This window comes from Tenebrio molitor, chromosome 5, assembly GCF_963966145.1.
Source record: "Tenebrio molitor chromosome 5, icTenMoli1.1, whole genome shotgun sequence".
NCBI classification, from domain to species: Eukaryota; Metazoa; Arthropoda; class Insecta; order Coleoptera; family Tenebrionidae; genus Tenebrio; species Tenebrio molitor.
The window spans coordinates 19,124,928-19,140,288 of record NC_091050.1 but is presented as its reverse complement, the minus strand read 5'-3'; the positions used below and the strand labels follow the sequence as shown (position 1 = coordinate 19,140,288).

The 15,361-nt window shown below is 32.5% G+C and overlaps 1 protein-coding gene and 1 long non-coding RNA gene across 8 annotated transcripts in view; both read left to right on the top strand.

Annotated features, from left to right (window-relative positions):
* LOC138130061 (diacylglycerol kinase eta) overlaps positions 1-15,361 on the top strand; it is a 171,758-nt gene that overhangs the window by 71,337 nt on the left and 85,060 nt on the right. Inside the window, exon 1 of one of the 7 annotated variants that reach the window (XM_069046416.1) lies at positions 10,530-10,727. The exons of the other annotated variants lie outside the window; for them this stretch is intronic. The gene's annotated coding sequence lies outside the window, so the exon portion shown is untranslated. Of the gene's footprint in view, positions 1-10,529; positions 10,728-15,361 lie in introns of those variants that run through there. 7 annotated transcript variants of the gene reach the window in all.
* LOC138131512 (uncharacterized) lies at positions 4,277-4,738 on the top strand. Its single transcript, XR_011159836.1, has 2 exons — positions 4,277-4,608; positions 4,683-4,738. It is a non-coding gene; the product is annotated as an uncharacterized lncRNA (long non-coding RNA).

The following is a 15,361-nucleotide window of genomic DNA, read 5'->3' as shown; positions in this document are numbered from 1 at the left end:
AAATCCCTACACTTCAAGAAATTTATTATAAAACAAATCTTACTCAAATCTCAGTCTCTTAAGGATGAACTGGAGTAACATTGAAAAATGGCGAAAATTGCTCAAAATTGGTACAATAGTCCTTCTATCGAGGAATTTTAAAGTTATTACCTTTTGAAGTTTCGGGATATTTTACACGCGTTCTTATGAGAAATCGATCAATGCTCGTATATAAATTGATAAAAAACATATTTCAAAATGGCCAATTTTTCTGAAATTTTTCTTACATAAAGTATCGATATCGTAGAATTTTCTAATGAATTTACAATTTTCCATGTAATCGCTAATTATATGTGGAAAAAGACGGTTTTTGAGATTATGTACCTGTTTTAATTTCAACAAAAAGTGAACAAAATGCATATAATTGACGTCGGTATGCAATATTACACTCATATCGCACGTTTTACTACAGTTACGTTATAGTATTTTACAGTAGAAGTCCGTTAGGAATGTTAGGATAGCCTTTACTGCCGAGCCAGAGATTTTGTGAGACGAGCTCGCAGAGCGAGTCGAATAATACTGGCGAGGCAGTAAAGGCCCTAACGGATGTGTATTGTACAATAGTTTTTGTAATATCTCTACGATTCGTTCACAATTATCTTTTTGAAATACATTTTTTTCAACGCCCTCGAAAAAACCGAATTATTAATAAGTGTGCGGAGGACGTCGTCATGTCAACCGTTGTTTGTGAAAAAAAATTGTTTCAATGTTGTTTGTCAGATTTGTTCAACGCTTAACTTTCCGTTGAAAATAAATAAATGAAATCAATAAAAAATTGCTAACAAGATATTCCCGATGTCCGGAAGTGAGGTCATCGTTATTGCCTGCAAAATCGCGCTTGTGTTGGTGTTAAAATTCTGAAGCATCATCTTCGATCTCGTCTACATCTGCTAGTGCCATACGGATTTCGATTAATTCAAGGTGTGTCCCATAACATTAAACATTAATTATTGTACCAATTGTAAAAAAATTGAAAAATAAAGTTTAGATCTACGTTGCTATAGTTATTTAGTCATTCATAACGGCCGCTCCCGCTCATAACGGACACCCTTAACGGACTCCGGCCGTTATGAGGTTGTTTACATGGCGACAAACAGTCCGGAAAGCCACCTTTAACAACTAGATATTACAAAAAGAACTTTATCAGAAATGCAATGAAAATTGAATTCAGTGTGCTTCTGTTTACTTTAACGTACAGTCTTAGTCAAAAGATTGTAAAATCACATGTAAGTAATTATCTAAATATCAAGAAAATAAACACAAAATTTACTTGCAACTGATTACAATTCGTTTCCAAAAATTAAAAACTTTTTTTTCAAATGTTGATTCCTCGTAATAAACGTTATTATAAGAATTCCGCAACTTTTTGCTGAGATTGTTACTCCAGTTCATCCTTAATGATACAAACTTTGAATTTAATCTAGACAAAGTTTGTAAGCTTTGATAATTAACAATTCACTTTGAAAGATAAATATACATACATTTTTTGTGCTACTGAAGCACTGCCTTGATTAGATGCAAAATTAACTAACTTCTAATAAACAACGTTTTTCAATCTTGTCGGCAGATTATTACTTTCCAACATTTTTTATGCACTCGTAGTGCAGTAGAAATTAGTCTCACAAAAAAATGATATTTTTTTCAAAATAAAATCACCAAAAGGGGTTAACGTGATATACAGAGGGTCCTAGAAATTATGAGCAATCTCTCGGATGTGATAACTTTAATAAAAATATGTAATGGCACAGGTGCTTATAAGAAGATTTCTCCGAAATAAATTTATTAGGATATTTGAAATTGAGATTTGAAAACAGATATTTTGTAAATAGTTTTAAATGATGTAACGTTGACCCCAAAAATATCAAAACTGAATGAAAAGTAAAAAACAATATTACGAAAGATCAATTTTCAACCTTCAACTTCAAGAGAGAATATTTTTGTAAGGTTACCACAGAGGAAATTTTCATGTGGGAATGTAGAACACTATTTTCACTAGGTCTATCCAAATCTGAGAAATTGCTCACCATTTCGAGGACATCCTGTATAGAAACTCGTAATAAAGCTTCTCATATGGACTAAAATCAATATTTCACTTCTGGCCGAGTTGCTGGCGCAGTGGAAATTGTGATATCTAAAAAAATCACACATTAAAAAATGGTTACAATGTACTGGTAGTTATAGCCGCTTAAATGCGAAAATTAAAAAAATCTGTAAGAATGTGCTTGTGTGTACTATGGCGGCCAAAAAATTTTGGCCGTCACTTTCTTGACATTCAAGTAAAGTGTAAATAAACCTTAAGGAATCGTAACCCTACTTTCGATTCTTGTCATTTTGACAATCAATTTAAACTGTTTGAAGCTCAGATATTCCAAAAATCCGACATGAATAAACAAAATTAGAGCAATCGTACATAGATAACCTGAGGTAAACGTTCTGTGTAGTAGGAATGACAAAATAATTTTGAGTTTTGAAATTTACCACCCAAAAAATAACGTTCATGAAGACGATAATCATGATGACAATAAAGTACGGATTACAATTTTTTTTTTTGAATTGACAGACAATGACGGCCAAAATTTTTTGGGTGGCGTAGCGTACAGGCTTATTCACGACAGACTTTCGTTATATGCAACCCAAAATACAAGAAACCCCAAGAACTTGATATTTTGTTTAACTCGAAATAAGTTAGCAATCCAAGTAACTTGGCGAATAAGATTAATCATGACACTTTCTCTTTATTGAGGTAATGAGCAAAAGTTAATATAGATGTGAAAACTGACATGACAGAAAAGGGCCAGCAATCGTTGATTTAAATATTCCTTTTTATAAATTTAGAAAGCTAGAAACCATTGGTTTGGTTTCGGTTGCATATAACGAAATTTTCATCGAAAGTCTCTCGTGACTAACCCTGTATATGTATCGCATGTTCATTTAAATATCGAGTGTTTTTTTAAATTTCTCCTCATAGTAGGCGCTGAAGAGTCGATTGTGAACGCACTATACAGGTTACACGAGTGGTGCGTTCACAGTCGACTCTTCAACGCCAATTACGAGGTGAAATGAACAAAAAAACATCCGCCATCTGCCAAAAGTAAAGAAACAAATTAAAAACTTCAAATTGTATCTGCAAAATATGTATATGATATGAATAAAATGTGTTTGGGAATAGAGATGCTACCGACTCAAAAGAAATTATAGTCATATAAAAATTGAATATGATAAGTTTTTATACAAAAACGGCTCTTTTGTTTCTTTTTGTAGGGACAAAAGTAAAGAAACAGTTGGTTTAATTCATTTTTAACGAGTTACCACAGCTAAGCGCTTTAAAATTTGTGTGTCTTTGTAGTACATACGCTAAATAAAGATGCCTAAAGGTAAAAGTTTGTCTGTAGTAATGCGAAAATGAATTAATCTATATATAAAACTGAATGTTGTTTGTATATTTTGTATGCAAATCTGCAGTTTTACTTCGGTCTTGATGAAATTTTGTACACTTGATCTTCAAAACAAGAAGAAAATTACTGTCTACCTTAATTTTACAAAAACCAACCCCTACTACCATTTTCAACCTTGTTAAGAAAAAAAGACAGTTTTTTCGCCGCTTCACCCCTATTTCATCATCTGAGTATATCGTTACCTTCGCCGCTTGACACCCACAAAAAGCAACCCCTATTATCATTTTTAAGCCTGTTAAGCACAAAAAAAGTTTTTTCGAGTTGGAAATCGCGTTTGCATGATATGTTCAGGTGTCATAGTTACATTTGGTTGTTTATAAAATTAGCAATTTCGCAAAATGTGTTTGAATGATTGTGTTTTACCGGAAGATGTCTTAAATGAAGCAGAACCAGTTTCAAATAGCTTAATACAGGAAAAATCAAAAGGCAGGTATCTGAAATCAAACGAAGATCTAAATAAGGTTACAACTGAAAATAAAAGTGTTATGTTGGCGTATTTTCATGAATTGGTAAGTGATCGTAGTGTTGGTTTCTTATCGTATTGATCTTTTTGTTTATACAGGGTCTCCCAGAACTGGCGGACCAAAATAACACGGTGAAATCATTATCTTCTGGCAATAATAGGAAAAATATTTTTAAAAATCCATCCTCATTGGAATTTAAAATAAGAACGTTTTTAATTGACCAATCGCGTGTAGATATAAAATTACCTTAAAAAATTATATTGGTAACTATTGAAACAAATTTGATTGTTGCAAAGACATTATATGTAATTGAATATTATGTCATAATAAATTATTTCTGACAATTCTGACAAGTCATTAAAAACGCGTAATGTTTACCGCTTCAGAATATTTTGATATGCTTGTCTTATATGGACAGTGTGATGAGAGTGCCACAGTTGCTCCTTAGGAGTACGCAGTTCGTTTCCCCAATAGGGAACATCCTAGCAGAAATACTATAACCTGAAAAATACTATAACCTAAAAACGTCCGTCATTGCACAAACAATGCGGATACCCAACAATGCATATGCATCATTTGAAATGTATCCATAGTTACAAATAAAGCAGGAAAACTAATTAATAGGTAACTTAACATCAACAACAGCATTGGTCAATTTAAATTGCTTCTTTCCTAATCACTATTTAAGATAGATTTTTTTGAACATTTTTCCTATTATTCCCAGAAGATGATGAATTCACCGTATTATTTTGGTCCGCCAGTTCTGGGAGACCCTGTATAGTCGAAGAAAAAAGTAGTCTACAGTAAAGTTTTAATTATTCTTCGTAAAAAGACAAACTTCATATTGAAATTACTGCGTTTATCACAATACATGAAAGTAGAAAAATAATTTTAAAACATTCTGAAATTTGCGGGCGAAGCCACGGGTAAAAGCTAGTTGTTGATAAGTTTCAATCTGGAGAGCGACAAAGTGATATTGCAAAGCAGTTAAATCTGAATCGGTCAGTTATTTCAAAAACAATTTCTTTATACAATCAAAGAAGAAGTTTAGTTAATGTTTCGAAATCAGGAAGACCTTGAAAAACCCACGGAACCATTGACAGAAAAATAGGAATGGTGTCAAGGCAGAATCCATTTTGGGATGCAGTAAAAATAAAAAAGGAAATTCCAAATGTAAGTTTGTCAGTGAGGCCTATTAGACATCGACTGAATGAAATTGGACTTTATGGAAAAAAACCAGTAAAGAAACCGTTCATTTCTGCTCAAAATCGAAGAGCCCGGTTACAGTTTGCAAAAGAGCATTTGAATTGGACGCCGCGCCAATGGAAAAACATCCTATGCTTTGACGAAACTAAATTTAACTTGTGCAGTTCTGATGGAATACAATGGGTAAGACGTCCAAAGAACGAAAGATTCAATCCAAAGTACACAAGAGGTACCGTTAAACATGGAGGTGGAAATGTAAAATTCTGGGAACGCTTTTCTGCTCATGGGGTAGGCTCGCTCATTACATCTTAATACACATTTTGCAAGATCAAATGCTTCCGTTTGCAGAGGACAATATGCCCCTTCGATGGACAATGATCTAAAACATCGTAAAGTAGTGGTTTGTAGTAGAAAAAGTGGACGTAATGAAATGGCTGGTCCAGAGTCCCTAGCTAAACCCTATAGAGAACCTCTGAGACCACCTTGATCGGGCAAGTCGGTGGCAAGTTGGTGCAGGCAGCACAAACATTCTAGAATAACATAACGTCAGAGTATAATAGACAAATTGATTTTTTCTATGCCTAGAAGATGTGCTGAACTGATATAAAATAATGGCTATTCTACTCGTTATTAATAAATAATGATTATACAGAATAATTGTTAATTTGTTTCTTTACTTTTGATCGTATATAAAATAGATCAATTGATTATTTCTTAAAGTACTTTTTTTTCGTAACGATTTCTTTGGCTGCATTTTTCAGGTCCTTTACTACAATGTTTTTCCTAATTTGATTTTAAATAAAACGCAGAAGAAGAAGTAATACTTGTTTTTCAAATGTTTCTTTACTTTTGGCCGGTACTGTATGTGTACATACCGATATAAACCGATTTTTTTATTTGCTTATAAAAATGATAAAACTACTTGCTCCAGGCTCCTAATCTTTTAAATTAGTATAACGATAGCAACAACAATCTTTTAACACTTTTTATTTATGAGATTACATCATAATAAAAATAAAAATTAAAGTTTACAGGTCGTCTCTGTTTTTCCAATTAAAGCAAGGGTGGTAAAATAATCTCTCGAGATAGGTTACAACAAAGTGTTACTCTCGCTGCCAAAGAACAATAGTTAATAATCTTTTTTTTTAATTGTGCAAAACCCAATTAAGTGAGCTTTGTAAGCTCATGGGCTTTAATAAGCGTTCAGTGAAAGGTCATACTGTTAGCAACGCTTTATCTAATACGATAATTTCAAACAGTTGCGTATTTGAAGGTCTTCATAGAATGTCTAATTTTGAACAACTTGCCAGCTATAAACTGTCCAAAACCTTGTTACAGGTTTGAATTATTACGTGTATTATTTATGTTTCCATAAATAATTCGGCCATTTAAATTTAACTTTATTTCACTATTACAAATAAGAGGTCAAGATAGATTTATTTTTGTAAAGATGCGGAAGCAATTGATCCGGTTTTAGATTTGAAAAGCTATTTCTGTACCTCCGCTGTTGTAACCAAGTGACTACCCCAAAGAAATAAATAATTCATCTTCCTGTAAGATTTCAGATTATATTCATTGCGGTCTCGATGTTTACATGATAAATCTACAACTTCTATCGGTTAACAGAATATTTTATTTCTTTATAAATTATTTTCTTATCAATTTCTATAATACCTTATTATTTCAAAATATTAATAATAATAAAGACATGTTAAGTTTTTCCCAAACTCCAAGTTTTCTTCAACCAGGACATTTATATTAATTGTTTTAGATTCACATTTTAAAACATTATGGGGAGCACTTAAAAATTAAAGAAAAGATCTGTATAGTTAAATCGGCAGTCACAAAAAGACTGCGTCTCTAGTAATCTTTTTCCAGAACTAGTAATCACTGCGGTAGATGTAATGTAAACTGATCCCTTCAGGTAATCTAATTTTTTTCTTCATGAAACAGTATTGGCTAATCCTGAAAGCACTTGGATGCTGTGTAATAAATCACTCTTTTCTATCCTGTGCTGGTCTTCTACAACCGAGCTTTTGTTTTTACCTCAAGTTTTTTTTTTATTGGTATTAAACTTTCAGCAAAGCGCCCACGTTTAGGATTAAATATCGTGTGGGAACATTTTTCGACTTCCAGGCAAATGAATCAAAGAACTTTATCATAACTGCCAACAAAATTAACATACTGTCAGATACTGGGGTAAATAATTTAATTATATTAATCGACGGTGAAAATATTTTACCTAAAGTAATTAAGACATTGCCATAAAAATTTTAAAATATGAAAATATGTACGAGGCTCGGATATCGCTGACTAAAACTAAAAGAAGGAAAAATAATTCTGACAATTTTCTTTCTCAACTACTGTTATCTAATACAGTAGTACAATTGATGTATCGTAATAAGTACCTACTTTAAAGTCTTTAGAAAAAAATGTTTTATTTGTCGAGCTGAACAATTTTTTTTGCCAACTTCTTTCGACATCTTCAACGCGAAAAAAATATTAAAAATTGGCCCAATTCGCGAAATCGAAGTTGGCTGAGTTTGCAACTTACAATTGACTTAAGTACCTACTTAACATTGATTGTGCAACTTATAAAGTTTTAGGATAATGCAAAAACTCAAATTTCTACTCTTAAACATAATGAAAATATACACACCGTATAATAATTTGTGATTACAAATATTAACCAGAAATTTTCGGAAAATCATCCTTAATTAGTGAGTGTAGAATTATTAACGATTTAGGGCCGGTTTCACCAACGTCAGTTAAATTTAACTACAGATTAAAATATACGAAGACATTGTTATAACAATAAGTCATAATGCGGAGGCGAGACGCCGGTAATTATGTTGATAAGCACTGCACTATTACTTGATAGTAATATCCGTAATAGTGTATGTACTCCGGCAAAATTGCCGTGCCGCCGGGTGGAGGTGGGATAGTTCAAAACTAAAGTAACGAAGCATTTTAACCTACAGTTAACTTTAACTGGAGTTGGTGAAACCGGCCCTGTATGATTTGGATTATTTACTTATGTATGATAATCACCAGAATTTAATTTCTGTATTTACTACTTCACTTGTGTACATTTTTATTTTCATAGATTTTTATTTTCATCCATTTTTAAGGTAAATATTGCAGTTTTGATTGCATTTCAGCACATTTTGTTTTTTTTTTTTCTAGTTTATAAATAATATTTTATAACAAATGCTCTTATTTATTCTTAATTCTTAATTGTACACTTAAGCATTTTTAATCGTATTACTATTTGTTTATACAAATTTTAATTTTTTTGCATTTTTCTTTATTTATACACAATTCTAACATCTAACAAAAGTACTTTTTTAATAAAATAAAAAATAATAAATGAAATATTTATGGTGGATTTTAAATTTTGTTTTCTTTTGTTTTGCTTTACTCTTGTCTCTCAACGACAGTATTCAACAATTTAATGATTATCTTTATGAAACTATTAGTTTGAGTAATAGTGGCTATATTTTTTTTTAGATTTTGTCTGGTTCAAAAATTTATTAGAATTGTTTTTCAATTCAATTCAAAACTACTGTAAAGTATGTATTTATTTTTGGAATTTTTATAAAATTTCCTTGCAACGTATTTATTTTCCTTTTAGAAGTCACTGTTCTTTTCTTTTATCTTTCTTACCTCATTCTTTGTTTCCCCTGTCTTAGCTAATCTCTAAAGACATACATCTATCTCCTGCTATTCATGTTTCCTTCGTTTTAATGATTTTTTAAACTGCACTTAAAAAATGTATTTCAATATTAATTAAGTCATCCAGGAAAATGGGATATCGGCTGAAATTTATTCCGGATTAATTAATTAAATTAGTGACGTCAATTAAATCCGCCGGATTAAATCATTTAATTAGGCACGATCAACCGTAAAAGCAAAACACGAGATTTGTTGAGAACCTCCGGATCAATTAAATTAATTTTCCGTTGACCGCTTGTTAATTTCAATATTAATGAATTCTTTTGTCTAAATTATAGTGTATTAATGGACCTCATTAATACACTATTTTTCATTAATCAACGATTTTTGCGATTTTGACGTTTTGATTAAATTTTGATGTATAAACAACCTCGAACATGCATTGTTTGCACTTACCAACACTGCAGCAGGTAGTGCAGCAGGGTTTTCTATATTTTATAGCTCCATAACTGCACAATTACAAATTCACTTTTTCAAAAACCGACATTTTTGGTTATAATTCGCATGTCATATATTTCAAAGGTAACTAGGTTTCCGTAGCAACCGTGATTTTTACGTGAAATTGAATGTGATCCATTCACATTGACGTCTTCTGACACTCTTTGTGGAAAAGTGAATAGAAAGTGTTGAAAAATTTTAAAATGGCCTACCCTGAGGACAGAAAAAGAATGAAGGTATTTATAATTTATGGAAAAAGATGAAATTGGTTTTGATTTGGCTTTAATTTCAAAATTTGTTACCAAAAAAAAAGTTTGCGGTCAACGAAAAAATTTTGTAATCAACTCTTTTGTTAATGGGCGATTAATAATCTCAACTATTAAAGCCACTCACTCGCTACACTCGTTCGTGCTTTAAACAGTTTCGATTATTAATTGCCTTCATTAACAAACTTGTTTATTAAATAACTATAAATCATCAAAACCGCGAAGTGAGATCAACTAAATTAAAAACACAAAACATCACGACCAACCGCGAGATCAAAGGCGAAAACCGTCAAATTAATTAAATCAACGAAATAATTAGCGGGAATTAATTAGATCATCCGCGATATCAACCGTAAGATTTCACGAAAACCGCGAGATTTCGAGATCCGCGAAATGAATTCTATTAATTAATCTGATATCAATTTATAAGTACACTTTTTAAATTTTATTCCATCACTATTCCTAGGTTGTACATTTTCCATATCTTTCATTATTATTGATGGTTTTGTTCTACCTGTAATTTGAACTTGACAGCTATACGCTCAAGTTTCTCCGAAAATTCTGTCAACTTTCCGCGAAAACCGAACGGGAGAAAACTTTCTCGCCCGTCTGAACCCTCCCCCGTTACGTAAAAACGCTTCCCGCTGAACATCCTTCGGGAAACTTCCTTCATAATTTTCTGTGCGCGATTCTTCGAACGATAATTAAATTTAGGCTTCCTGGAACCCCGTCCGATCACAATACGCTAATCTCCCATTACGCACCTGCATCGCCTCCTCCGGCCTCGCTGCCACCGATCCGGCCCTGCCCCCCACACTGCACGTACGTCCACAAGGTCGTTTAACCCGTCCGGCGTTTTAATGCGTCGGAGTAGAGCGTAAACTCACTGATGACGTCACCGACACAGCTTTCTCGTCGCGTGCTCCTCCCCCTTTCGCGTGTAGTAAGCTCGACGGGAAAGCGCCTCGACGCTGCCGACGCCGTCCCGTTTTCAGTACCAGCGACGTCGCCGCGAAGGACGGACGCGAGATAAACGTCTCACAAGAACGCAACATCGCCTCGAACAGATGCACGTGTGAACCTGTCCCGCACGGGACCTACAGCTGATTCCGCCAGGATAACAGGTAGGACATGTTGATTGTTGACGGGTGGCGGAGACGTTTCGCCCTCGGGGTGGTCCTAGAATGTTGTATTATAACCGGTAGGAACGACAGGAACTTTGGGAGAGACAGGAATTGGGGAATTGTGACGGAAAACGCGGCACGCTTGCCTAAAACTGTCACATCCGTTATGAAGAATAAATGGATAAGTTTAAGCACATGTCGCCTTGTTTTTGATTTATTTGGATGACCCAAATTTTTCGAGTGTGGCATGGATAAATATGAATTTATTCAAAGTTGGGTCATCACCATCATTCATCGCGGGTTGAGAAAGTGGTGAAACTTTTAAGTACAAAATATTACGTTTTAGACAAGGGGTTGTTTATTAATAAATAAGAAAAATTATTATTTAACATTATTACGATCTATACAACCAAAAATACCACCAAAAATGCAATTTAAAAAAATATTTTAGTTCGAAAATCTTTGAAATTTTCCTTGATTTGCCAACTGTCAAATTAAAGTAAAATGTCTATTTTAAATATATAGGGTGTCGGTAAAACCGAGCTTAATTTATTACCATGATACGACCAACAAATGTCACTAAAACCTTACTTGAGAAATTTTTCTATTAATTAAAGTAAAATTCATTTATGAAAAACATAGGGTGTATGTGAAATCTGACTATTGTAGTTTCTTTCTTATGTCCCTTATATTCGACTAAAGCATTGGTAAAACGATTTTTATATGTACAGTTGCGGAATTAAAATTTCGGGCACTATTTTTCTGTCACTTCAACAAAATCTCTGTAAAGCACCTTCTACTGTCATCATGACTGACATTAAATCACCGCTTTGATATGTTGCATACCCGTTATTATGTCACAAATGACAATTTTTTAATGCCAAAAAGACAAAAACATGACAAGAGTAAAAAATAAGGTTATTAACGTAAAGGTTGTTTTATCATGACATTGACAATAGTGCCCGAAATTTTAATTCCGCAACTGTACATATTTCTCTTTAGCCACAAATAATTAGATTTTAATTTAAATTTAAACCTAAAATTACAACTCTAGATTATTTTTGAATTGATAACAATCAAATTTATACATGATGTACGTGGAGGACGTCATAAAAATTATTATACCCACTAAGTTCATAACGCATTAATTATGCAATTTTTTCGTTAATAAGAAAATAATTATAGTTTTTAAATTTAAATCTAAAAGTTAAATTATAAACCTAGAACGCTTACATTTTTAACATTTATACAGTGTGGAAACTTTAACTGGATAAAATTCATAACTTGGACATAAAACAAAAGATGAGGTAGCACTCTTGATTTGTTTTCTTGTTGATCACTCTGCACATACAGGGTGTCTCAAAATTCGCGACTTCCAAATTCAGAGCATTGTAGGGGATCACTTCAGTAGTCTAAATATGGAAATTAAAAAAAAAATCGGGACTCCCCCCACAAAGATACATTGGTCTGAAGGTGCACTCTTTGAAGTGCGTTTTCTTCAAATACAGGCTGAAAAGTTCAGTGTTTCTTGTTATTTATGGTGTAGATGATTGTGGTGTGATTTTTTGAAAAATAGCTTTACTTTGGAGTAAAAAAATCTTAAATTTTTGTAATTTTTCTTAAAAATGGAACGGCAACGTAGCTAGAATAATATTTTGTTACTGTGGATATGAAGGCTGCTATGTATTGAACCAAATTAAAGTGCTTATATCTTCTTCAGGAAGAGCGATTTTTTTTCTAGGTAATTTTCGAGCTCCACTGGGTCGTTCCCTACAACTTTCTGAATTCGGAGTTCGCAAATTTTGAGACACGCTGTATATGACCGACAAAAGTTATAACGTGATCTCCGGTATACGTCAAATGTAACAATAAAGAAAAATCTAAAATGTGGTTTGTGTTGATTCTAATGAGATTTTATGTCTGGATTTGTTGAGAATAAAACTCGATCAAAAAATAATTCATCTATTTTGACCGAGTAAATAATGTATGAAAGAACAAATCTGGGCTTTAAACTCGCAATCATTTTTATTTTAAGAACTATTTTGAACCAATTTTCGAAATATTGTAATTTATAAGCCACTTTGATGCAAATATATATTTTTTCGGATATCGTTCAGAAAATTTGCAAATGAACATAAAATTTGATTTATAAATATATAAATTTGAATTATACCGGAAGTCACGTATTTACTCTTGTCAGTTGTATTCTTAGTCTTTAGATATTTATAAGCTGCGACGATTGCATGAGTAAAAAATCCTATATGATACCAAGTTCTTGGTAAACTTATAAACACTATATTATATTTTCTTAGAATCCACATAGATGGTTGTCAGTTTTAGAAGCTGTCAAAACAACAAATAACAAAACAAAAAAACTCAAAAATAAGTCAATTTCGATTAGAGCAAAAAACAACAAGATAAGTAACGCATTCATTGACGTTTATATCTCTTAGCCAGGAGAGGTATTTTGGTTTTATTTCCGTGATTTATTAACTGTTATTGCGGTCCGCTGCGTTATTATATCAGGTGTTTCCCCGTCAAAGTTGGCGTTGAAGAGTCGATTGTGAACGCACCACTCATCAGTCTGCAAAGTAAAAACATAAACAACGCAAAAAGTGAGGTTAGATTTAAACAGCTGATCCGTGATCTGTAATCCCTGGTGCGATCACAATCGACTCTTCAACGTCAACTTTGACGAGAAATGAAATTAAAATGAACACCCGATACATTAATTAATCACTGTAGGCAGTGTAGGCTATTGGTAAGTATGAAAGTGGAATTGAGCCTAGAAGATTTTCAGTGTCAAAAAATAAAACGATTAGTCGATACAGTTTAAGAAAAATACATTCTCTAAAATCCAAAAATTTGCAACCTTACTATCTTATTAGGTACTCTTATTAACGTATACTATTCCTCCGAACAGTAATTTATTTTTACTTCAACTCTTAAGTAAGACTAATATTCCCTTACAAAATCAATCGTCTATGACCTTCATTGCTTTGTCATGATTTTTTTGAATTATTAACTGCTAGCAAATAGTTATTTACGAACCGAGTCCGAGAAGACATTTTTCGCACATGAGCAGCGCATTATTTGAGGCACAAGCCACGAAGGAACGAGTGCTTCTTTCGAATGCCAAATTGGAGAAATGACGTTTTGTAAAGCAGATTTTATTATTATCAAGTCAAATTATTTTCAGAATGCTCAAGAAAGCCAATGCTTTTTGGATGATTTTGAAGCACTAGTGCGCGAAATCTACGTTCGCGGTTAACTGTTACGTTTGCGAAATGTCATTTTGAAGTTAGTGAGTTCAAAAACTACTTTATGTTCGATTGTATTATAATTCATGATTTATGATATCATTTAGTGTCCACAAACTATCTGTTTATGGACTAGTCCATAAAGATAGTAAAACGGCCGCTTGTCAATTTTGGGTATTACTTCAAAATAAACGTCAAAATTTTCCTAATTTTATTTAAATCAGGAATGAATAGAATTAATAGAAAACTTTGCAGTCAAGATTCTTTAGCTTTTGCCGCAATTCCACTTACTTTGGTCATTATTACAACTAGAAATAAAGACGATTCCAGTTCGCATTTCAAACACAAACACTGTTCGTTTTCAAATAAATAGTAATAAATAATTTCGTAACCACAGAAACAAAAACAGAACACTTCGAAATTATTGTAATTTTTAGAATCTATTAATTTTGCATCTAAAAGAAACTTAACTTCACAATCGAACATAAAGCTTTGTATGTAATTCGTACATAATTAGGCTTTGTGAACTTGCCCTATTTATTAGCCTCGCTCGCAAGCTCGCTCTGTCATAAACTATAGGGCTCGTCCACAAAGACCTATATTATGTACTTATTACATAAATAGCTATTTCATAATTTTAGTTTTTTTTTTTATTTATTAGAACCCATATCTTAAACACTGAAGAAAATATATTTCAGTATTTACTTTGTTAATCTTTTAAGCATAGTACATTCAAGCAATGTTTCTATGTAGTTCTCCGAAATGAAAGAATGTGAAGGATGTCAATTATCTTATTCTTTTTTAGCACAATTATCTCAAGAACAAAAGGGTTGTCTTGAATTTTTTATAACTGTTTAATATAATAAATTTTATTTCCTCTTTCCAAAACATTAAAATTCAACTAAAAAAAACGACGCAGCACCTAATTTGACAGTAATTATCTTCAGTCAGCGGACTGCATTAATTAGTTTTTTGTGTTGACGAGGGCGATGTGCTCTTTGGCAGCTTTAAATATTGAACAGTTTATTTTCCAAAGGATCCGTTTTTTCTCCTATTCATCCCGTGTATAATTTAAAAAGGATGGCGTCGTGTCACTAATTTTTTCCTAAAGTAAATTCGGTGAGTAGCAGAGGGTGAATTTATTAAAAGTTAATACCATCAGTGAGCCTGCAATTAGTTAAATTTCACCACAAAGAATTTGCAAAATAAATATAAAGACTATTCGCTAATTAGAATTGCAAATCTACGTTATAGTATCCCACAAGCAAAAAGTATCACGAACTTTATAACCTTCTTTTAATTATGTTTGCCAATAATAATTAAACCAAATCCGATCGATTCCAGACTATTTGTCTTTGTAATTTTGCACTACAC